This window comes from Vombatus ursinus, unplaced genomic scaffold (assembly GCF_900497805.2).
Source record: "Vombatus ursinus unplaced genomic scaffold, bare-nosed wombat genome assembly UNPS02014798.1, whole genome shotgun sequence".
NCBI lineage: Eukaryota > Metazoa > Chordata > Mammalia > Diprotodontia > Vombatidae > Vombatus > Vombatus ursinus.
Genome location: NW_020954576.1, coordinates 10719657 through 10744599, shown reverse-complemented (window position 1 = coordinate 10744599; position 24943 = coordinate 10719657). Strand labels below are relative to the sequence as shown.

The 24943-nt window shown below is 35.3% G+C and overlaps 1 protein-coding gene across 1 annotated transcript in view; it reads left to right on the top strand.

Moving 5' to 3' along the window:
- The window catches only part of LOC114049582 (lysosomal-trafficking regulator-like), a 247671-nt gene that overhangs the window by 1126 nt on the left and 221602 nt on the right, over window positions 1-24943 (top strand). The window lies entirely within an intron of this gene.

The following is a 24943-nucleotide window of genomic DNA, read 5'->3' as shown; positions in this document are numbered from 1 at the left end:
AATCTCTCAGTTATGTTATGGTCCACTGTCTAAGATTATATGGATTGTAGAGAAGGTATGGACTGGCATTTAAAGGAGTTTCCTCATCTGAGAATTCTCTATTCCAATGAAATCACAGGCCCAGTCCCTATCACTATGTTAAGCATCTAACAACACCTCATAGCATGTGTGGTATCCTTTAGTCCTATCCTCAATAGAAAAATTACAAAGGAAATTCACTGTATTTACCTTCCAATGCTATTTACCAAGAACAAAAAAATCTTTTTTAAAATAATATTTCATTTTCATTCAATTACATGCAAAAACAATTTTTAACATTCTTTCTTTTTAAGTTTTGAGTCCCAGATTCTACCCTTATCTCCTTTCCCTCCCCACACTACTCCATCCCTGAGATGGTAAGCAATCTGATATAGGTAATACGTGTAAATCATGTAATACATTTCCATATTAGTAATTTTGCATAAGAAGACTCAAACAAAAAAAAAGAAAAGAAGAAAGTGAAAAATAGTATGGTTCAGTCTATATTCAGACAACATCAGTTCTTTCTCCAGAACGAGATAGCATTTCTCATTATGAGTCCTTTGGGATTGTCTTGGATCATTGTATTGTTGAGAATAGTCCAAATCATTCATAATTCTTCATCATGCAATACTGCTGTTACTGTGTACTATGATCTCCTGGGTCTGCTCACTTCACTTTGTATCAGCTCATGTAAGTCTTTCCAGGTTTTTCTGAAATCATCCTGCTTGTCATTTCTTATAGCATCCATTACAATTATACACCTTAACTTGTTCAGCCATTCCTCAATTGATGGGCATCCTCTCAATTTCCAATCCTTAGCTTCCACAAAAAGAGCTGCTATAAATACTTTTGCACAAATAGGTCCTCCCCGCACCCTTTTAAAAAATCTCTTTGGGATACAGACCTAACAGTGGTATTGTTGGGTCAAAGAAGAATAAGAATATTCATTTGAATGTTTTGAGGTCTGGTTGTTTTCTAGGAACCACAGCAAAAAATACTACCCTGGAAAGTGAGTAAGAGAGAGTGTGGAAGGAACTACAATAGCTTAATTAACAAATATCAGTTTGACTGAATTATTTTAATCCTGTATTACATTTGTTATATGCAATCTGGTAGTAGTAATTAGTAGTGCTTGAAGTTGAGAAGCCCTAGATTCAGATCCTGCCTTTGACTTTTACTAGTTATATGACCTTGGGTACATCATCTAACCTCCCAAGGCCTCAGTTTTCTCATCTGTAAATATGGAGAGCCAACTAGATTGCCTCTGAGGTCCATTCCAGTTCTAAAGCTATGATTATACAACTGTAACATCTACATGCCTCAGAAGCAAAGTCCTGTAGTTGAGATCTATACTGGCAGAAAGAGCTCCCAAAGCTGATGAAATCACAGACTGTTTTTCTCTTGGATATTATGTTAGATAACTTGTGATTATGTACCATTAAATCAAAGTAGAAATATCTCTTTAAAAAAACCAACCACAGAAAATAGGTTTACTATGAATGTATATGTTGAGCCTATATCAATTTACATGCTGTCATGGGGTGGGGGAAGGGGAAAGATGGAGAGAAAATTTGGAACTCAAAATCTTATGGAAGTGAATGTTGAAAACTAAAAATAAATAAATACATTTATTAAAAAACCTACAATCATAGTAGACTATTCTTTCAGAAAATCCAATTTTTAAATTGAATTGATACTTCTAACCAAGATTCAGATAAATAAAAGGAAAGAATCACAAAAACTTGTGGTAGATATTTTTAGGCTGAGCATGAAAATTATGGATCAATTTAGTTCCCTGGGTCATATATTGGTAAATGGCTGAGCAGAAAGAAGGGAAGAAGGGTTCTTAACCTCTAGAATAAATATAAAAAATGTCTTGTACTCCATGTAATGGTTGATGTACTCTGTAATTCCTAAATGTGTAAATAGCATTAACACTGAACACACATTATCTTCCAAAATCAATCACATATTTCAAATATACATGCCCACATAAATAACTACAGCCTGATTTCTTTGATAGCTGGAATGAAGTTGGATGCTTCAGAAAGAGAAAAGATTCTAGAAAGTTGTAATAATAGATAACACCTACATAATCCTTTAAGGTTTATTAAGAGCTCCACAGAAGTTATCATATTTGATTCTCTCAACAACCTTGTGAGCTAGGGACTCATCCCTATTTTACAGATGAGTAAGCTGAATCTGGTAGATTCTGGAAGAGGTTAAGTGACTTGTCTCAGGTTACATAGCTAGTAATTGTTTAGTCAGGATTTAAACTCACATATTCCGAGTACAGCATTCTATCTACTATGCCACTTGAAAAAGAAGAACATTTTCTGGCAGAGCTGAAGGAGTAGTTTCAAACTAAGTCACTAAGATCACACAGTACAGCAATTGATAGCAAAAACTAGATTACCACTAAAATCTTTTCACGAATAAGATGATTCTCAGCAACCCAGAAGAAATTTGTATGATCCTTTCTTTTTTTAATTTTGTAAATACTTTGTGCAATATTGGAATTAATTTTTCCTTGAATGTTGAGTAGAATTAACTTATAAATCTATGTGGTCCTAAGTTTCTTTTCTTTGAAAGTTCATTTATATCTTGTGCAATTTCTATATCTGATGTTAGGTTCCATTCTTGTTCTGTTTAATTTCTCTGTTTCTTGATCTATATTTCATTTTTTCTAATCTATTCATCAATTTCATTAAAATTGTAAGTTTTGTCAACATATAATTGGACAAAATATTTTTAATAATTTCCTTTATTTCCTCTTCATTTGTTTTAAATTCTTTTTTATTTCTTATGTTGACAACATGTGTATATGTATATATGTATGTGTGTATATGTGTGTCTACATATATATGTGACATAGACAATGTGGAAATTAATTTTGTTTGACTATCCCTATTTGTTACAAGGATCTTGTTTTTCTTTTTCTTTCTTCCAAAGGGGAGGGAAAGGGAAAAAATTTAATTTAAATTAAATTTAAAGGAAAAAATATAAAAAATAAAGTCAACCATTTTATTGTATTTGATGTCCAATTTTACCCTAGAAGATGATATTCAGCTTTTCATGGCAAGCTATTCTTTTAAAATCCTTTTTATTTTACCTTTTTGGAATATTGTATTCCAAGATTTTCTATCTCTTCTAGTAGTGTCAGCATCATCTTATGTGATCCTAATGGGTTCCGTGGTGCTTGAACTCTTTGTTTCTGGCTACTTGCAGTACTTATTTTTTTTTACCTGTGACCTCTGCATTTGGCTATGACATTCCTGGATGTCTTCAATTTTAGATTGAAAACCTAGAACTTTTTTTTTCTTGATGTGACTGATAGATTCTTTCTATTTTCACTTTGCCTTATGATCCCAATAGATGTAAGCAGTTTTCTTTTATGACTTTTTGAAATATGTTATTCATGGTTTTTTGTTTGGAAATCGTTATCAGGGAGTAAGATAAGTCTTAAAAGATCTCTTCTCGATTTGTTATTTTGATAGAAGTTACTTTACACTTTCTTTTTTAATTTTGATTTTTTTATTTCATTCTATTTTTTTAGTCTCATAGAGTCATTGACTTCTGTTTAATCCATTCTAATTTTCAGGAAGTCTGATACTTGTGTAAAGTTTTTTCATCTTCTCTAAGCTATTCATTCTCCTTCCATTTTTCTCCTCCAGAGCTCAGTCTTTCATTTATAAATTCTTTTTTTCTCTTGCTTAATTTCTTCCAAGTACACTTACATTCTCCGTAATCGAGTCATTTTTTTCCTCTGAGGTTCTGATAGTAGTTGTTAAAGAGTTACTTTTTTCCTTTGGGTTTACCTCTTAGGAATCTCTTGACTCATAATATTTCTTCACAGTGTTTAATATCTTCTGTTTGTTCATATTTGTGGCCACTTTTCCTGATGTGGGACTTTGCCCCACAGCCAGGTTCTAATTCCTCCTGCGTTCTTGGATTGAGTGGTCAGGCTCATTTTGGAGCTGACCTTAGTTTCTTGAGTCTCTACTGCTGATTTATACCTCCCCTGAGTGTCTAGTTTCAGACTATTAGAAGGTCTCCATGGATTACCCAGGTTCATGGTGCTGTAGTCTTCAGGGGTCTCTAGAGTTTCTTAAGTCAGTGTGCTTTGGTTTTCTGACCCCACTGACACTTTTCCATCTGGGAACTGCAGGCTTCCTGCCCATTAGGAATGATGATGCAGGGTTCAGATTTCCCTCAAATGCCTCTGGCCCAAGAGATGGCAGGCTTCTGACTTGTTTGCTTATGCTTGAGCTGCCTTTTCCAGTGCTAACAAGCTTCGAGGTTTCTTGCATAGTCCTGAGGTAGTAAACTGGAAGGAGCTTACCATTATTTCTCTTTGGATTTCTTGATCTGGGTATTTGATCTGGTACCCTTTTTTGATCTTTTGCTGGCATATGCGTGGGAGAACCAGGTTCCCCAACAATTTTTACACCACCATTTTAATTGACTAGAACTATTTATACATGCACACTTCCAGGTTTCATCTTTCCATCAGTGTCAATAATGGGTTCAGATCATAACCCTTCTACACCTTAATAGATGTTCCTTGAGAGTTGCTGTGGCTGCAAAATTCATTTTCCTATGATCAACCTGATGATATGAATAATAACAGCTAGTGATGTTTATAATGCACTTTACATAATTTTCTCATTTGATCCTGATGAAAACCTTATGAAGTAAGTATTACAGGATGGTTATCCCCATTTTGCAGATGAACACATTGAGGCACAGAGAGGTAGACAACCTTGCTGTAACTGTTTTCTTACCTCTAAGATGAGAGGCTTGTATTAGAAGATCTAAGATCCTTTTTAACTCTAAATCTATGATTCTAAGTGTCTAGGCCACAGTTATATAATTAGTACAGTGATCTGTGAATTTGGAGAAGTGGACAAAAATACTTTTGATGTGGTTTCATTTTTTTGACAGCATTGTTAAGAAATGTGTGTCCTACTGACACTAGGCTGACAGCACATTTGACCTTGATGAGGTGAAACTGGATGGAGATGGTTTTAGTTAGCTCTGCATTGGCTGAGTGCTGGGTTTTGTGCTGTATTCATGTGCTCCATTGCTCCTTTTGCTGCGTTCTTAAGAATGGAATGGAGTCAAAAAATTTGTCCAAGAGATGGAGATAAATGGGCCTCAATGACCTGGGAACTCACCTGATTTAAATCCCATTGAAACTCTGTGAGTCAAATTAAAGCTAGACTTGGAAAAATGTTTATGAAAAGTATGCTTATTATCTAATATATTAGAAGTATGTCTTCATGATAAAGAATTAAAGATAATGTCAAAATCTTGTGAATGTAATGTCAAATCATGTGGAAAAAGTGATTAAAGAAAAGAAAGACATTCTATACCAAAGGTTTTTTAAAGTTGTAAAAATGTGTTGTTAAATTAATTAATTAGTAAATGTTGTAAATATAAATTGATCCCAAGTCTCTCCATAATGATGGCAGCTAGGTGGTACAGTGGATAGAGTGCCAGGCCCCAAGTCAAAGACTCATCTTATATAGAATGTATTTAGTTACTTAATTCAAGGCTTGATTAATCAATCAGTAAACATTTATTAAGTACCTACTATGGGCCAGGTAGGTGGCTAAGGAGATAGAGCCCTGAATTTGAAGTCAGGAAGACTCATCTTCCTGAGTTCAAATTTGACCTCAGACACTTACTAGCTGTGTGACACCAGGCAAACTATTTAACCCTGTCTGCCTCAGTTTCCTGATCTATAAAATGAGCTGGAGAAGGAAATGGCAAACCACTCCAGTATCTTTGCCAAGAAAACCCCAAATGGGGTCATGAAGAGTCGTACACAACTGAAATGACTGAATAACAACTTTCCATAATAATAATATGGCTATCATTTATATAATGCTTTAAGGTGTGCAAAGTATTTTTCTAATACTATTTCATTTGATCCTCATGACACCCTGGTGCTATTATTGTCCCCATTTTACAAATGGGGAAACTGAGCCAGGTAGCCACTAAGTGACTTGCCCAGAGTCACACAGATAATAAGTGCCTGAGGCAGGATTTGAATTCAGATCTTCCTGCCTCCAACTCTAACATTCTATTTTCTGTATCACCTAGCTACTTAGCACCCTTTTCATCATATCATGTTGCCTCTGCGAATTTAGCTGGGTTGGTCCTTGGACAATTTGAGTCTGTTGACAAGCACATACTTGAAACCTTTCCAGTTTGATAAGATCTGCCCAGAATGTGTGATCACCTGACATGGTTTTCAGGAACCCAGGGTCACTTCCAACGGAGCATGAAAGAAACTCCATTTCACATACTCATATACATAAATAATTATGTAGAAACATGAATCTATATTTCCAACAGAGAGATATAAATGTGAAAACATACAATGTTATGTATAGTTACATCAATTATTCTAAAATAAATAAAACTTTAGGCTAATAGAACAATAATCAATATACTTTCTCTTTTTCTATCCAAGAATTAATAAAACAAAAACAACAAAACCAAACCGAATACTAAATAACTCTGGATACAGGTTCAGGGCACAGGACTGACACTTGTTATATAGTAATAGGTTAGTACAGCTCCGTGGATAACCACTTTCTAAGTTCAATATTCCAGGCAATATATTACCAAAATGTTGATAAGTATGTTGTATGATACAAAATCAATTGCCTGGTTAAGGTAAAAAAACACCTAGATTCAATTTATTCTTCTATCTGGGTATATCAGATTTATCTCTTTGTCAGATCTAGATGATAAAGTTAATCTGACAGAATATGTTCTTTACAAAATCATGCCGGCCATTAGCCAGGCCTGTTCTTTTTAAGGTATTAGTCATCATAAAGAGCTATTTTTTGAATGCTATAACCAACTATAAAAGTGTCAATAACATACAGTCCCTGTCTTTATGAAGCTAGATATCACATAAAGCAAAGTAGATAGATGTGACCTTCTGCTTAGGACTCCAGACAACATTTTTCTTTGTGACTCTCTAATTCACTTTTATTATGCATCACAGTATTGATTATTTTGTCTTATGCCCCTGTAGACTGTGGGAGTCAGGGGCTTATCTAAAATTTCTATCTTTCTAAGCCCTACTGCAGTGTTCCATATGCAATAGGTACTTAAATGTTTTTCAAGTGAATGATAATGTCTCTCCTCTGGGAGCTTTTATATAGTGAAATGACACCAAGATGCATACATGCATACATATATATGCACACACACATACATGTACAAATGTACACATGCACATAAACTCAGTACAACATGCATGTATGTAATATGTGCATGTATGTGTTTATATATGTATATATAACATACCATAAAATATAATTTATAATGTATCTGTACATACACAATAATATGGTATAAATGATCACAGGACTTAATGTCAGAGAATCTTGGCTTTGCTACCCATATGACCTTAAGCAAGTCACTTAATCTCTCTGAGCTTTCTTAAGAGCTTTTAAAAAAAAAGGCCCTGACAATGCCTATATTTATGAAACCAGAATGATAGCATACTCTAGTTTACTTCCCATCTTTGGTTTTGGCTTGCTATACTTACTGGGTGTGGCAAAGGTTATATTTACAGTTGCTGTTGATTAAAAGTGAATACAAAGACACTGGTGTCAAATGGTGACATTTTATTGAGTAATAAAACAACACAGATTGTTTGGGGAGAATTGACCTGTTGGCTTATTATTAGTTATTATACCTTCACTGAAGTCCTACTTTTATGCCTCATTGTAGCATTCCAGTGACCCTAGCAAAGATTTTGTTACTGGAATATTACCTCTGGGAAGATTTTGAGTGTGGGCCCAGTTATGTACTATCTTTCTGTAAGTTTGGGAAGACTTGTAACCAGTCTTACTCCTCAGAGATGAACCATTAAGAGATTGACCATAACAACAGAGAAGCTGTGATCTGTGTCAGTGAAGGAAGAATCAATTCACAACCAAACCGTAGTTTCTTAACATATAGAACTAGATATCATATAATGTGGATAGAGAGTCAGCCTCAGAGCCAGGAAGACTTGGGTTCAATTTCTGCCTCTCTTCTGGCCATTTGATCCTAGACAAGTCATTTACCCTCTTAGCGTCTCAGACAACCTTCTGAAGACCCTAACTTACAAAGCAGGTGCTAACCTGCATTGGTAGAGAGAGTTTCCTCTCTTGGAAATTCCCTATACGAATTAAATTACAGGTTCCTAACTTATCATAACCTATCTGAGATGTTGGTTACACCAAAGAGGTAACCCTTGGCTAGGGAGGAAAACAACCTTGCCAATTTGCAAATTATTTTTTGTAAGATGTGGATGCTATCAGCAATGCTAAATACCAGAGGATCTCCTCTTTTGTTTCTTATTCTGAACATGGCAGAAGTGATCAAGAGTAAATAGAATAAAATTGTCAGGAACAAGTGCAGATCTGGGGAGGAATGACCAACTCTTAAAAACAGGCATAGAACAACAGAGTTTATATGCCCATAATAGTAGTTAAAGGAACTATTTCCTTCTCCTCCCAAATAGCCCCAAACCATTTTGCTTATTGACTGATTGATTTCTCTTCATTAAAAGTTGACAACTACAAGTAGAAGGCCCACATTATGGTTGTCCTCAGTGTTTTAAAAAACCGATTTAGATACCTGCAAAGTAAAATAAAATGCCACCAACATTGTGTAAACACATATGAGTCCTTTATGATAGATGGCAAACTTAGGGTTAAAAGCCTGCTTTCTGACAATCAGCAGAGCCCAACTGCCAGTAAATGGGATGTTGCCTAGATTGCCTCAGGAAACTTTTGTTCTCTTATTAAGTCTAATTATCAGTCAGCAGCTGAGTCCCAGAAAGGGAGCTATAAGCTCAATAGAAAACAGGTTAAAAGAGGTTATCCTGAGTGGTGAGAGGCCTAAGGAAGATGTTTTTCTGTGCAATTCCGTCACCTCTTTCCCTCATTTAGTGACCCTAAAGTGACAAGGAAACAAGGTCATGGGTTCAATAATTCCACCCTCCTTCTTGTTTCAAAGGAAACCTAATAGATTTATTTAGATCAAAGGAAGCTTTCTTTTTTATTTCGGATACCAAACATGTACAGAGGGCATAGCAAATAGCTACTTTCTGCACTTGGAGTCAAGAAGGTAAATGGGGTACTAACCTAGTGGCAAGCTCATCCAAGGTCTAGGGTTGTTGTTGTTTTCCTAGAAAGTATTGTGATGGGTACCAGGAAAAATTGGTACATGTGATAACATACAAAAGATCCTTATTAAATGTAATACTGAAACCTCACATAGTACTTTAAGTTTTATGGGGTTTTTCCTATGTTTTTTCTTGTCTGTTTTTGTTATGTCATCAGTACAGGGAATTCTCAGTGAGGGAGCTCCTTCTACCAATGTAGATCAATAACTATTCTACATCTCATCATTTTAGAAAGTTGACTTGGTCACTGTGAGAGAAATGACTTTCTCAGGGCCATACAGCCAGTATATGTCAGAGGCAGGCCTTGATTTTCTGAGCTGGAAACCAGCTTTCTCTTCACTACAATATACTGTCCCTCAGTTTAAAGGTTTACTTCATTAATAATTTTTCCTTAAGGTTTACAAAACACTTTCCTCATAGAAATCCTTTGAGGTGGGTAGCTGCTAGTAGTATTATCCTCACTTTACAGATGAGGAAACAGAGGCTCAGGAAGGCTTCGGGACTTGCCCATAATCACATAATTAATAAAGTTTGAATTGGGATTCAGGTCTGGGTCTTTCAATTCCACTCTTTCCACTATAAAACATGGTCACAGATTCAGCTAAAGTATAGTAGTTTCTGCTCCTTTGACAGACAAATCTAGGGTGCTTTCCTGATTAACTACCTTAAGCTATGCATTGCTGGATAATAGTCTCAAGACTGATGTACCAGAACATCCCACCTAATCTAAAATCACTGACTTAGAGCTGGAAGTCATCTTAGAGATCATCTACTACAATTCCCTCATTTTACAAATAAGGACATTAGAATGTGTTTCCCAAATTCGGAAAGGATGAGAGGATCAGAGATTTAGAGTGGGAAGATTCATAGGAGTTATCTAGTCCAAGCCTCTTATTTTAGACATGGGAAAACTGAGGCCCAGATAAGTCAAGTCATGCCCAAGGTCATGTAGGTTGTAAGTAGCAGACTTAGCATTTAACCCCATGTCCTCTAACTCAAAATCCAGCATGTTCTTTTCCACTTTACTACACTACATCTATCTGAAGAAAAGTAAGGGTTTTTTTTTGAGGGGGTGGGAAATAAAAACTTAATGGTCCCATACATTTTTATTTACCTACTAAAAATATGGAGAACCCCTCATCCCCAAGATCTAATAATTCTAGACTTCTAGTCCAGTTTTTGTGTGTTTGTTTGTTTGTCTCAGTCTAAACAAACATGCACCACCTATTCACCTGGTCCTCTGAGAATCTTTTGCTTACTTCCAAGCACATCCCAAGTGATACTTCCTCCCTAAGGCCTTCCCTGATCCCAAACCTTCACTTCCTAGTACCTTGCCCTCCCCGCTTACCTTGTATTTGTTCTGTAAATATCTCGTAGATGCTATGTGTATATGTTGTTTCTCCAAATAGAATGTAAGTTCCTTGAGGGTGGAGATTGTTTATTTTTTGTCCTGGTATCCTCAGAACCTAGAGTGCTAATTCATAGCGGATGATTAATAAGTGCTTGTTAATTGATTGGTAAATGAATAATTTTATAGAAATACTTTACCTTATGTAATAATAGCTAAATTTCTGAAAAATTGACTCTGAATTAAATTCAGAAAAGTAAGTCACATTTTATGATGTACTAATTATGCTTTTGAAAACATGTCCCTACCTAGCTCACGCTTTCTGCCTCATTCTAAGTTCAATGAAACGATCAACTTACTTCAAGCAAGGCACTGTGCTGAACAAAGGGTTTCAAAGAAAGGCAAAAACATAGCCCCAGCCTTCAAGGAATTCACATTATAATGGGGAGATGATCTCTGCGTCACTACATACTTAAAAGAAATCTACAGAGTAGATGGAAGATAATTTCAGAAGAAATGCATTTGGCATTGGGAGTTGGGGTGGCCTTAGAAAGGCTTCCTGCAGAAGGTGAAATCTGAGCTGTCTTGAAGGAAACCAGGGATTCTAAGAAGCAGACGTAGGGAGAACAGGGGGAAGAGAAAGAGAGACAGACAGACACAGAGAGAGAAATGCAGGGGGAGAAACAGAGACACAGAGAGAGAGAGAATATTCTAGGTGGAAGAGGGGAGAATTTCTATTTAAACAGGTTTTTTTTGGTTCTGTACTACTTAGCAAACATCAAACTTAAGCATTTCCATTTATACAGAATGACACAAAGAGAATTTTACTCAAACTACAAATTTCTATTATGTATGACTGCGTTAAAATAAAACAAAAAATTTAACATATTAGTTTCAAAACCCTCTTCCCTTGTCTATATCTTCTTCTGAATCTTCTTATATATTCTTATGTACATTTAAAAAAAATTTTTGTAATGACTTTTATTCTTTCTTTCTTTCCCTATCACTAGTGCCCTCTCCTCTCATTAAAAAAAAAAGCCCTTCTTTGTAATAAATAAGCATGGTCAAGTAAAACAAATCCATATATTGGTCATGTCTGAAAAAGTATATTGCGACCTACCCCATCTAATTCACCACCTCTCATCAGGTGGTGGATAACATGCTTTTATCAATAGTCCTCTGAAGTGGTGGTTAGTCATTATAGATGAGAATTCTTAAGTTTTTCAAAGATGTTTTACTTTACAGTGTTGTTACTCATATAAATTGTTCTTCTGGTTCTGCTAGTTTCACTCTGCAACAGTCCACTTTTGTCTCCCCAGATTTTTCTGAACCCATCCCACCTATTATTTCTTACATGGAAATAATATTACATTACATTCATTTACCATCATTTGTCCAGTCATTCCCTAATTGATGGGTATGCCTTTAATTTCCATTTTTTTTTGCCATAGCAAAAAGTTGCTATAAATATTTTTATACACATAAACCATTTTTTCTTTCTTTGTTCTCTTTGCAGTATGTCTAATTGTGGTATTGCTTAGTCAATGGATATGCACAATTTAATTATTTTTGGGGTATAGTTCCAAACCACTTTCCAGATTGGCTGAGCTAGCTCACAGTTCCATCACTGGTGTATTAATGTACCTGCCCTCCCACATTTGTAAATTTTTTTTGTCATTTTGGCCTATCTGGTGGGTGTGAGGTTGAACCCTAGAGTTGTTATAAAGTGCATTCCTCTCATTATTAATGATTTGGAGCATTTTTTCCTGTGGCTGTTGATAGCTTCAACTTCTTACAGATCTGTCTACTCATATTTTTGACCATTTCTCCACTGGGGATTGGTTAATTACCTTAATCCAAAGCTCAAGGCAGATACCATTTGCAAGGTAACAGCCCTCCACTTTGATCTTAATGATATTGCAAGATCAAAAGAAAAGAAAATTTCTATATCAGCTATTTGTATTTCTCCAGTGCCCTAATAAAAATACAAAGAGCCGAGTAACTTGTTTTGTTTGTTCCTGGGAGAATTTCATTACAGTCCTTTGAGTCCTATAGGAGGACATGCCAAATTAATTCTCTATATTTTTAAATACATTACGATGAATTCATATACACTGAATCTCTATGTTTTGCTATACACAGTAATCTAGATTCAAATCTATTTAAGCAGTGTACCAATTTTATGGCAGTGCTTTGTCTTTCAAAATAGTTGGGTTAGCACAGTGCCTGGGCACATAGCAAGCACTTAATAAATGCAAATTGACTGACTAGCTTCCATCTTCACTACTCTGCTGAAACTGCTCTCCCAGTGGTCGTTAATAACCTCTGAGTGCCAATTCTGATGGCAGTCCTTATCGTCTTTTTCCTTTCCAGATACTGACGCTCTCTACCATGCTATGCCACTGCATAATTACTCCTTTCTTGGATTCAACATTACCATGCAATCCTGGTTCTTCTACTATTTCTTTAACAACTCCTTCACTTTCTCCTTCCCTGACCCCTTGATTTCTTCATAACCTCTTAAGGCAGGTGTTCCCCTAGAGTCTCTCTTGGGTTCCTTTTCTTCTCTCTACCATTCCTTTGCAATCTTAGTCACTTTGATGGTTCCAGTGATTACTCTTATGTAGATGATTCTTAAATCTCTGCCTCCACCCTTGACATTTCTTGTGAGCTGCAGGCTTTCATCTTTAATTGACTGTACGACATCTCTAAAATGGTTGTCCCATCAGTGTCTCAGATTCCACACATGTGAACTAAACTTATTATCATTCCTCAAAAATTCGGCAGAAACACAGGTATAAAGAGCAAAGGTAGGATGATCAAAATTGGAGTTACTTATGGGCAACCCCCCTAAGGAGGAACTGTTGATAACTTCTTCAGAATATCAGGTTCAGGAATTCCTGCTTCTCAGACATGAGTCTGCACAGCTTTTACATCATGGAAAAAGCTTATGCTTCTGCCACTGATTCTCCAGGGCAGAGTCTAAGGCCTGCTCTTATTCCATTACTACCCATGATGCTGCCTTCTCTGGGCTGAAAGGTCACCATCTGTGAGATATTTGGTCCTGAGATTCCCCTCTTGATGGCATGAAACTTACAGACAACATGGGGGGAAATGGATACCCAGCCCCTGGGCCCTTGTCTGATACGAGCTCTTAGATGGTGAATGTGGCCCCCAAAAGTGGAAGAACTTCAAGGGACTAAAGCCATAATATGGATAAGCAAAGGGACCCATACTTTGTACCCATACTATAATATCAGTAATTTTTTAAAATATTAAAGCCTTCTATAAATGTCTATTATTAGAAGGCTAATAAAGAGTTTTAAACAGTCGAAAAAATGGGAAAAAAAGAACAACAGGATCTAAGAGGTCATCTTCCTTTCACAGATGAAGAAACAGAGGACCAGAGAGGTAAAGTGATTTGTTCAAGGTCATACAAGTAAAGGAGTGGGAATTCAAACCCTGGTCCTCTGATTCCAGATCCAGTGCTTTTAACCACAGTACTGCCTTTCTGTTTGTGACACATCTATTCACTTCTCCATAGGATGAGTAAGGAAACCTCATGCTATCTTTGATTCTTCTTTTTCGTATTTGGTCACTCACTAAATCCAGTCAAATCCATCTCCATAGCATCTCTTGCTCTCACTTCTGACTCTCAGTCCTCACTGCTGTTGTCCTCATTATGATTCTCCTGGACTATTGCAACAGCCAGATCTTTCTACCTCTCTTCACATCCTTTTCTATTTTTTATTAGGCTGCTAGATTTTTTTTTTATATATAACTTTGGTCAAATCATTACTTTGTTCAAAAAACTTAGCTGTTTCCCTATTGTCTACTAAGAAAGGTACAAATTCTTTTCTATTCTTCGTTGTTCCCCATAGAATGGCACAACTTGTTTACCTGATACTTTCCTCCACACATTCTACTCTCCATCCCTAAATCATATTTGCTATCCAAACTTAAGTATCCTCTGTCTTATTAGAATGTGAATTGCTTGAGAGCAAGGAGTGTCTCACTTTTCTACTTGTACCTCCAACACCTAGCTCAGAGTTCAACACACAGTAAGTGCTTAATAATTGCTTTTTCATTTTTTCATTCATTCACACCCCACACCTTCTCATATTCATGTCTTTTTCTTACACTGTTCTCTTTGCGTATAATGTCATGCCTCCTCCTCTTTTAACTGTTGAATGCCTCAATATCCTTCAAAGGCCATCTCAAATGTTACTTTTTTTCTACAGAGCTTTTTCTGATCTCCATAATCAATAACAACTTTCACTCTCATACTCATATAGCTTTTTACTTAGTAATACCATAATGCACTTATCATGTAATATTGTATATTATAATTCTTTTTGTGTGTGATTTATCCCCTTGCTAGATTATAAGATCCATGAGGTCAGGGACCATGTCTTATCTAAACTTCATACCTCTCTCAGTGCCTAGCACAGTTCCTTGTACACGATAGATACAATAAGTATCAAGTAAATGAATGAATATTTCTGTATCTTCTGAATCTCTCTATTTTATTTTTTTGCAGTAGATCTTAGATTAATGTCAATAAACTTAAAAGATATCTCTTGAGACCAAACCAAGTAAGTCTGATCTTGGGTTTTGTTGAAATTCATTCAGTCCCAATCCCCCTGCACTTATTCTTTTTTGTACCATATGTTTAGATAAAATTTGAGCATATTCCCTCTTTTGCTTCCATAGACAATTTATTAAAATGCCCCAAATCACAAGCTATTTCAGTAATTTTCTTCTAATTTTCTTACCTTTTTGTCAAACCTGGAAAGGACTGAAAAAAAAAATCTACTGTTCCTGTATCAACCAAGACAAAGGGAATTTGGCACATAATATCTTAGAACAGTTGCTAACCAGTTTAGGATGAATAAAAATGTAATTTCACATTAAAATCTCTGATACAGCATTTTATCCATCTAATTTGAGCATTTTTTTTCCTTTTTGTTCTTCAATTAAAGTCTAGGTTACCAATAAGGGGAATTGAGCTTACTGGCTACTGTGACATATAAATTAGAATGAAATCATTCTCCTTTAGAGTGAAATCACAAGGAGGTAGCTTTTTGTTAACTGCCAGTTTCTAGCCTAGGAATCAGTAAAAAAAAAAAAACAAAAAGGAAAAGAAAGATACACATTATTCAAATTAAAGCAATAAATTGCTACCTTAAAATTTTTTTATAAATGTAACTGCACTTTTTTTTAATCATCTGAAATAGCTAACAACCATTCCAAGACAAAATTAAACAAACTCCCCTTGTTAATAAATCTTAGACTCTAATATAGACTGATTCACAAAGACTGGCACATTTTGTAATTCAAATTCACTATTCTTTTAAAAAAAATTTTATTCATTTGTTTGTTTTTAGTTTTCAACATTCACTTCTATAAGATTTTGAGTTCTAAATTTTCTCCCCCTCCCCTCACTACTCCCTCCCCAAGACAGTGTCCAATCTGATATAGCAAATTCACTATTCTTTAAGGTACTTAAGTGACAGTCTAGTAGAACTTAAGCCTTCCCTAAGACTGTGGAATGCATATAGCATCATTGGATCTGTTTTCTGCTCAAAGGCAATGTGGTTTAGTGAAAAGCACAGGATTTCAAATCAAGGGACCTCGGTACAAATTCTAGCTCTATTATTTACTGTTTGACCTTTGGAAAATTACTTAACCTCTCTGAGTCTCAGTTCCTCATCTGTCAAATGAGAGGGTAAAACAAGATGGCCTCTTGGGTCCCTTCTAACTCTAAATACATGATCTTGCCTCAGACTGGCTGTGGGACACTAGTCCAGCCACTTATCCCCTCTTAGCCTTAGTTGCCTTATTTGCAAAATGAGGAAGCTAGACTAGAACAATTCTAAGGTCTCTTCCGTTTGTGGCCCAATATGTAAACACTTTTGGATCTGTCCTTTACAAGCAGTTTTCTTATTCTCTGGATTCTAAAACAGGGATTATATCACACTCTACAATGACTCTAGAAAGTATTGAACAGCTAGTGAAGGTTAAAGTAACATTTTAAACCTGCAGTAAAACCTCAGATGTTTAGAATAGCTGAGCAGTGTATTTGATTAAGGTATAATTACTTTTGGAAGGGGTGCAGCTAAGTGACACAGTGGATAGAGTGTTCTGCTTGGAGTCTAAAAGATTCCACTTCCTGAATTCAAATCTGGTCTTAGACACTTACTAGCTGTGTGACCCTGAGCAAGTCACTGTTTGCCTCAGTTTCCTCACCTGTAAAATGAGCTGGAGAGGGACTAATGGCAAACCACTCCAGTATCTTTGCCAAGAAAACCCTAAATGGAGTCACAAAGAGTCAGATACAGCTGGAAAATGACTGAACAATAACACTTTTTGACTAAAATGTAACACCCTATTAAGTTAATATTTAAACTTGAAATTGAACCTACAGAATAGGGTTGAAAGCTGGTGTCATGAAGTTACCAGATGAAAAGTGAAACATAAGAGAAAAAAAGGGAGAGAAACCATATAATCAGATTTATACAATAGGTACGAAGTTCTCAAAGGTTCAGCACCTTTCAAAGAAGAGAAGTAGCCTATATACATTGGAATATTCTAATTTTCCTCCAAGTAAGGATGGGAGATGTCAAGATAAAATTATAAAACTAGAGCTCAGTATTATGAGATGGAAATAACAGGAAAGGAAACCAGGAATACCATTTATAGCCTTAATTATTTATATACCAAATATGAAACTGTGAATAGAAAAGTGAACTTGAATTTTTTCTTGAAGAGTTAAACATAATCTGACTTGAAATCACACAGAACTCATGATATGAACACAACAGAAAGATATGTTTTGTTCAGAAGAGACAGATCAAAGGATCATAGATTTAGAGCTGGAAGAGAACTCCGAGGCAGTCAAATTCAACTCTCTCCTTTTCAGATAAGGACAAAAAGGCACATAGAGGTTAAATTACTTGCTCAAGGTCATTCGTCACACACATCAAATGGTAAAGCTGGAATCTGAAGCTAGGTCCTTTGATTATAAATCCAGTTCCATTTTCACTTTACCACATGGACTCTCTAAGACCTAAGGGAGTGCAGGAGAAACTCTGCATGTCAGGAAGATATATACTTTAATCAAAATCCATGAACCAGAGAGTGAATGGGGCGAGTGAGACTATAAGAGAAAGTAACAATGGAAATATGGGAGTATACTACTAACTACTTAGTTAGGAAAAGGATATGGATGATATGTTCCTAGTACAGACTGCAAAACTGTCACAGAAAGTGAGTATAACGCTCAGTCAATAAACATTTATTAAGCACTTACATGCCAGGCACTGTGCTAAGTACTGGAAATCCAAAAATAAGCAAAAGATAGTCTCTACCCTCAAGGTATTCAGAATCTAATGAAGGAGACCAAAAGCAAACAAATGTGTGCAATTCAAACTATATACATATTCATACATATACATAAATAGAAAACAATTAAAGGAGAGGAAGCACCAGAATTAAGAGGAATTGGAAAAGATTTCCTGTAGAAGATAGGATTTTGGTTGGAACTCAAAGGACATAGTAGTGATAGGGTTTTTAATTATTCATAAATCTACTGAAAGTCTTTTTTTTCTACCTAAAGTTAAGCACTTGAAAAATTCTTGACTTGTTCTGCTGACAATTTAATCGCTCAAAAGGTAGAAGAAACAATAAGGGGGAAAGGTATATGGTCAACATGTTGACCAACAAAGAAGAACTGGTTGGTGATAGGGAAGTGTGGAGGAAAAGTGATTAGGTCATCTTGGAGTTCATATTAGGAAAAGAAGAGAATGATTGGCATAGTCAGAAATGGATATTGTATTTTAGGAATATTTTTTTAATTTCAGAGAAAAATAAATTAGACCATAATTTGATGAGAAGATTGAGGCTCTAAAAATAAATTTCTAACTATAAGAATAAGAACTGACATTTATATAGAAATTTTGAAGTTTGGAGAGCAGCTTACATATATTATTTCATTTGTCATTGTACAAAAATGTAGTTGTGAAAGGAAGAAGAAGGGGCACATCGTTAAAGACACATACCAAAGAATGGCACACCAAAGTGTTGTGTGTTAAATAAAATAAGAAAAACAAAATACAGTATTCTCCATTTATTCAGTGGTTAGATATCTCACATGACAACCATCTGGAACACAACTGTAAACCTAGAAATAAATGAAAAAGACCTCTGGGTTGCAAGGAAAATAGCTACACTATGCCAAATAATTCTCAGGTCAAACCATATTGAACTAGTAAAAACTAAGGTTACTGAGTTAACAATTCCTGACAGCCTTCAGACAGACAGAAGTGGTAGTAACATTGAATATGAGACAAAAGTAACACTAACTAGAAAATCATAATTGCTCAGAATTGCTTAGCATAGGAGTAAACCATCATATGTATTTCAGTAATAACAAAAGTCATCACCATATGCCGTAGAGTGACAGCTGAGTGGATGGATTCAACCAGAGAGTGGATAATTCTATCAAAAATGTTCCAAGGAAGATTCTGTTATGGGATGAGAGGTTGGATTCAATAACTTCTAAGAACCATTTCTTTCTTTCTTCCTTCCTTTCTTTCTTTCTTTCTTTCTTTCTTTTTATTATAATTTCATATTCCATATTCCATATAATTTATGGAATAAAACAAGCATTTCCATTAATACATATATATATTCTACCAAGCACAATTTGCCATTCCTTTTAAATATACAACAAAATTATCATGCAAACTTTTTTCTTCCTTCTCCATACTTCTATTTATCAATTCTTTCTCTGGCTGCAGAGAGCATCTTTCATCATATGTCCTTTGTAGTTAATTTGGGTATTTGTAATAGTCAAAATAACTTATTAGTTAAAATTATTCTTAAAAGAATATTGCTGTTACAATATTCTCTTGGTTTTGCTCATTTTAGTCTCCATTATTTCATGCAAATCTTTCCATGTTTTTTCTAAAATCATTGAGCTCATAATTTCTTTTAAAAAATATTTATTTATTTTTAGTTTTAAACATTCACTTCCATAAGATTTTGAGTTTTAAATTTTTCCCCCTCCTTCCTCTCCCTCCTCCCCAAAATGACATGCAATCTGATATGGGCTCTATATATACATTCATATTGAACATATTTTTCACATTAGTCATGTTGTAAAGAAGAATTAGAACCAATGGAAGGAACCATGAGAAAGAAGAAACAAAACAAAACAAAACAAAAAAAGAGGGAGCAAATAGTATGCTTTGATCTGCATTCAGACTCCACAGTTCTTTCTCTGGATGTGGAGAGCATTTTCCGTCATGAGTCTTTTGGAGTTGTCTTAGATCCTTGCATTGCTGAGAAGAGCTAAGTCTATTAAAGTCAGTCATTGCACAATGTGGCTGTTACTGTGTACAATGTTCTCCTGGTTCTGCTCACTTCACTCAACATCAGTCCATACAAGTCTTTCCAGGTTTTTTCTGAAATCAGCCTGCTCATCATTTCTTATAGCACAATAGTATTCCATTACATTCATATACCACAACTTGTTCAGTCATTCCCCAATTGATGGGCATCCTCTCAATTTCCAATTCTTTGCCACCACAGTAGGGGCTGCTATAAATATTTTTGTACATGTGGGTCCTTTTCTCATTTGTGTGATCTCTTTGGGATATAGCCCTAGAAGTGCTATTGCTGGATCAAAGGGTATGCACATTTTTATAGCCCTTTGGGCACAGTCAAAGGACACACTATGAGAAATGCTATCCACTCCCAGAGGGAGAACTGATGAACAGTTCAAAAGCTTTTTCTATATTTATTAATATAATCATATGATTTTATTATTAATACAATCAGTTACATCCATGGTTTTCCTTGTGTTAAACCAACCCTGGTATAAATCCCACTTTATCATAATGTACACTCTTTGTAATATATTGTTACAATCTTTTAGCTAGGATTTATTTAGGATTTTTGCATCTATCTTCATTAATGAAATTGGTCTCTAATTGTCTTTTTCTGTTTTTACTTTTCCTGGTTTAGGTATCAATATCATATTTGGTTTCATGAAAGGAATTGTTAGGATCTCTTTTTTACCTATTATTCCAGATAATTTATTTAATATTGGAATTAGTTGATCTTTAAATGTTTGATAGAAGTTCCTTGTAAATCCATTTGGTCTTGGTGCTATAAATAATAAATCCAATTCTAAGTTTCTGTGATTATGGTAACAACTTCTTTGTGTTGCAATATCCTCTTTTAAATTAATACTCATTAGAGATATTAGTCTATAGATTTCTCTTAATTTCTCTCAATACCTGTGGTTTGGCTATCAAGACCATGTTTGTCTCAAAGAAGGAATTTGCTAAATTGCTTTCTTTTCCTATTTTTGCAAATAATTTATGCAATATTGGAGTTGACTATTTTGACTGTTTGATAGAATTCACTTATAAATCCATTTGGTCTGTTTTTTTTTCTATGGGAGTTTGTTTTTGACTTGATCAATTTTTTTTTGAGACTGGATAGTTTAAGTTTTTTATTCCTTGTTCTGTTAATATAGGTATTTTATTTTTCATAGACTGAAAAAAAAACACTTTTAAGCAGATACATCTATTCCATTGCTACTAGGATCAGTTGTTGCAAATGTGATGGAATCCACATTTGAAGCATCAGCTTTTTGAGTAGAGAGATTTAATTCTGATCTTGGTTCATATACTTTTGCCTTGGGGGAATGGCTATTTGCAAGGTTCCATTAAATTTCCATGAAAGCACAACTCACAAAAAGCTGCAGTAGACTTATTTTTCCTGTTTATATAGGCCACATTGCTTCAAGTTATTCCCTTTGCGGTAGACTTGGATTGTTTTGTGAATATATTGTAGAGATAGATTTGGGATAAATATAAGAAAATATCTTTTTGTGTAGAATAAAAATAGTAGAAGAAATATAGGTAAAAGATGGTCATTCTTGACAATGGAGCTATTTTCTCTTTCATTATTTAGGATTTCACTAATCCTTGTCTTTGACCTTAAGATTTTTTTTTAGGTCTAAAAAACAATTTCTCTTATTCTCTCTTCTAGTCTAATTCTTTTTGCTTTAATAATTTTTTCTTTGCATTACTCCTTTTATTAAAAAGAGTCAATGATACAAAGTAAATCAAAATAGGATCATCAATTATTAACAACAATACTGAAATACTAAGCTTTTTCTTCAAGAAAAGAATTGATATGGGAATAGTACCAAGAAACTCTCACAATAATACTAAAATTCTCTTAAAAATCAGCCCGACTCCCAGTGTCCTGTCAGAAATACAATAGCCTTACATTTTGCTCTGGAGCTTGTGAGTACCTGATTGTGTTGTGTAGACAAAGGTTGATATTCTTTGGGGAAATTATTTTCCTTTTAACCAGTAAAAAATATGAAAAAGAAAAACACACAGATGTTGTTATTTAATCTTGAATAACCAGTGCCATGAAGCCTTGGCTTGTGTATCTCTTGTATGCTTGGTGTGCTTCCTGGTACTGCATGGGTGTGGCATAAATAATAATTTAGACATCAAAACAATTTTAGTAGGACAGTGTTTTCTCAATGGAAAGCAGCAACACCCCAGCTAAAGGCATGTCTTTATCTTTCAATATTCTAACCCTTTTTAAAATAGAAGACTATCTATTTTGATCTCTCTGAAGTGTCAGTGGAACCTCTTATTAGAGTTTAAAAAATGCTTATTAATTATCCCCAAGAAGTGCTGTAAAGTACACATAAAACTAAGTGTTTGCACTTTAGAAGAGTTCAGAACCAGTATCTTCTATGGGATTTAAGTGGCACAGAGTTGCCAATTTTATTTTGAGAATATGTAAGGGAGGGGTGGAACCAAGAAGGTGAGTTGTAGGAAGTTATACAGCCAAGTTCCCTTCTACAAAACTCCTATGAATAGATCTAGAAAATGCACCAGACCAAATACTGATGGGAAAATCCAGAAAAAGTCCTAATGTGCTATTTGTCCAGTCCATCTCAGGGTAGGGAAGATAAAGAGGTCTGCTGACACTGGGGATGGGTAGGATCAAGAGCATGTTGTGCATAGAGCACTCCAGCATCCAAAGAGATTCTGTGCACCTGGGCACTACCAGACCCATACTGGGCCACTGCAATGAGGACAGGTGCTAAAAACTGGCAGCTTTGTCACCTACTATCCAATTGGAAGAGAATGGGTTCTGAGCAGGAGATAATGTTCCTGGTAGGGAGGCCTTGCATAGTATACCAAGAAAGGAAGAAGTTCAAAAGTAAGCAGCAGTGATGTGGCTCAGACCTCTGGGACCGAGCAAGCTATTGATTCCAGCACCTAGCCCAACCTACAGAGGATTAACCAGGGCAGGAATTTCAGGCCAAAGGGGAGCCTATAGTTCCATTACTTTGAATAAAAAGAGCTTTCTAGCTAGCTGATAGAGGCTGAGTCCAGCAGCATTTACTATTGCACTGACCAAAACCCAGGTCAGGAACTTGCAGAATTCAGATCAGAGGGACAACAGTCAGAATTTGCCCTAGATCAGACCACTACGGAAGCACTAAAAACTTATAGGTCTCTAGCCTTTCCCTGTGATCCCAGAATAACACAACACAATACCCCAAGAAAATAGCAATAGGACCAGCCCATATTTTTTCTCTCAAAGTATAGCAGAGCTCAACCTTAACATCATGTCTGAAGTCAGGAAATAGGGGAAAGTAAGGAAATAAACATTTATATAGTACCTACTATGTGCCAAGCATTGTGCTATGCATTTTTTTTTTTACAAATATTATCTCATTCGATCCTCATAGCAACCCTGTGAAGTAGATGCTATTATCATCTCCACTTTACAGTGGAAGAAACTAAAGCGAACAGGTTAAGTGACTTGCCCAGGGTCATATAGCTGGTAAGTATCTGAGCCTGGATTTGAATTCAATTCTTCCTAACTCCTAGTCCAATTCTACCAACTGTGGATAGTGGAAAACATAAATTACTTGAGAAAGAATTTCCTATTTTATAAAAAAAACTACTGGGAAAATTGGAAAGCAGCCTGGCAGATAATAGGCTTAGGCTGACACTTTACATCATATACCACAATATATTCTAAGTGGATATGTGACATTAATATTAAAGATCATACTATCTAAAAAATTAAAAGGGAAGTAAATCATATTATATGTCTCTCACAACTATAGGTAGGAGAAGCATTCTTTTTCTTTAATAGTTTTTTATTGATGTTTTCTATTTCTTACATCAGCATAGTTATTCCCAGTATCCTTTCTTCTTGGCTCCCAGAGAGCCATCCCATGTAATAAATTTTGTTGTCACTCAGTCGTTTCAGTTGTGTCTGACTCTTCATGACCTTATTTGGGGTTTTCTTGGCAGAGATACTGGGGTATTTTGCTTCTCCAGCTCATTTTACAGATGAGGGAACTGAAGTAAACAGGGTTAAGTGACTTGCCCAGGGTCACACAGCTAGTAAGTATCTGAGGCTGGATTTGAATTCAGGAAGAGGAGTCTTCCTGACTCCAGGCACTCCATCCACTGTATCACCTAGTTGCCCCCATGCATCAAACAGAATTTTTTAAAGAGGAAAGAAACCCAGCAAAACTGATTGATATAGTGAAAAAGTCTGAAAATATGTGTAATGAGTAACATTTGTGGACCTTCCACCTCCATTAAGGGGTATGTTGGGGTTGTCTTCTCATATCTCTTTATTTGAGTCATGCTTGATCTTTATAGTTTTCTTACATTCGTTTTTTATTTTATTTTATTTTTTCTTTGTGTATGATTGTTCTTTTTATTTACCTTGTTGTAATTATCGTGCATATTGTTTTGCTGGATCTACTTACTTCACTCTGCATCAGTGTATGTAGATCTTTCCATGCTTATCTATATTTATCACCAACATAATTTCTTACCTCACAGTAATATTCTATTACATTCATGTGCCACAATTTGTTTAGAGATTCCTCAGTCTCCAATTCCAATTATTTTCAGTTCTTTTTTGTAAAAAAAAGAGCAGCTTAAATATTTCGGTGTATACGGGGCCTTCCTTCTTATCAATAGCTTCCTTGGTATATAAGTTCAGTAATGGAGTCTAGGATGTATATTCCCAACCAAACAAAGAATAGAGGCAATTACAAAAAATAAGCTTACACTCCAAGGAAGCCATTGAAAAGAAGAAAGTCCTCACATACACCAAAATATTTATGGTGGTTCTTCTTGTAATAGCGAATTGGAAACAAAGTAAATGCCTATTGAAATGATGTAAAATGAAATAAGCAGGGCCAGAAAAACAATATGCACAATTACTACAACAAAGTAAATGAAAAGAATAACCATACATAAAAAAATAAAATATTGCAAACTTTTGGACTTTTT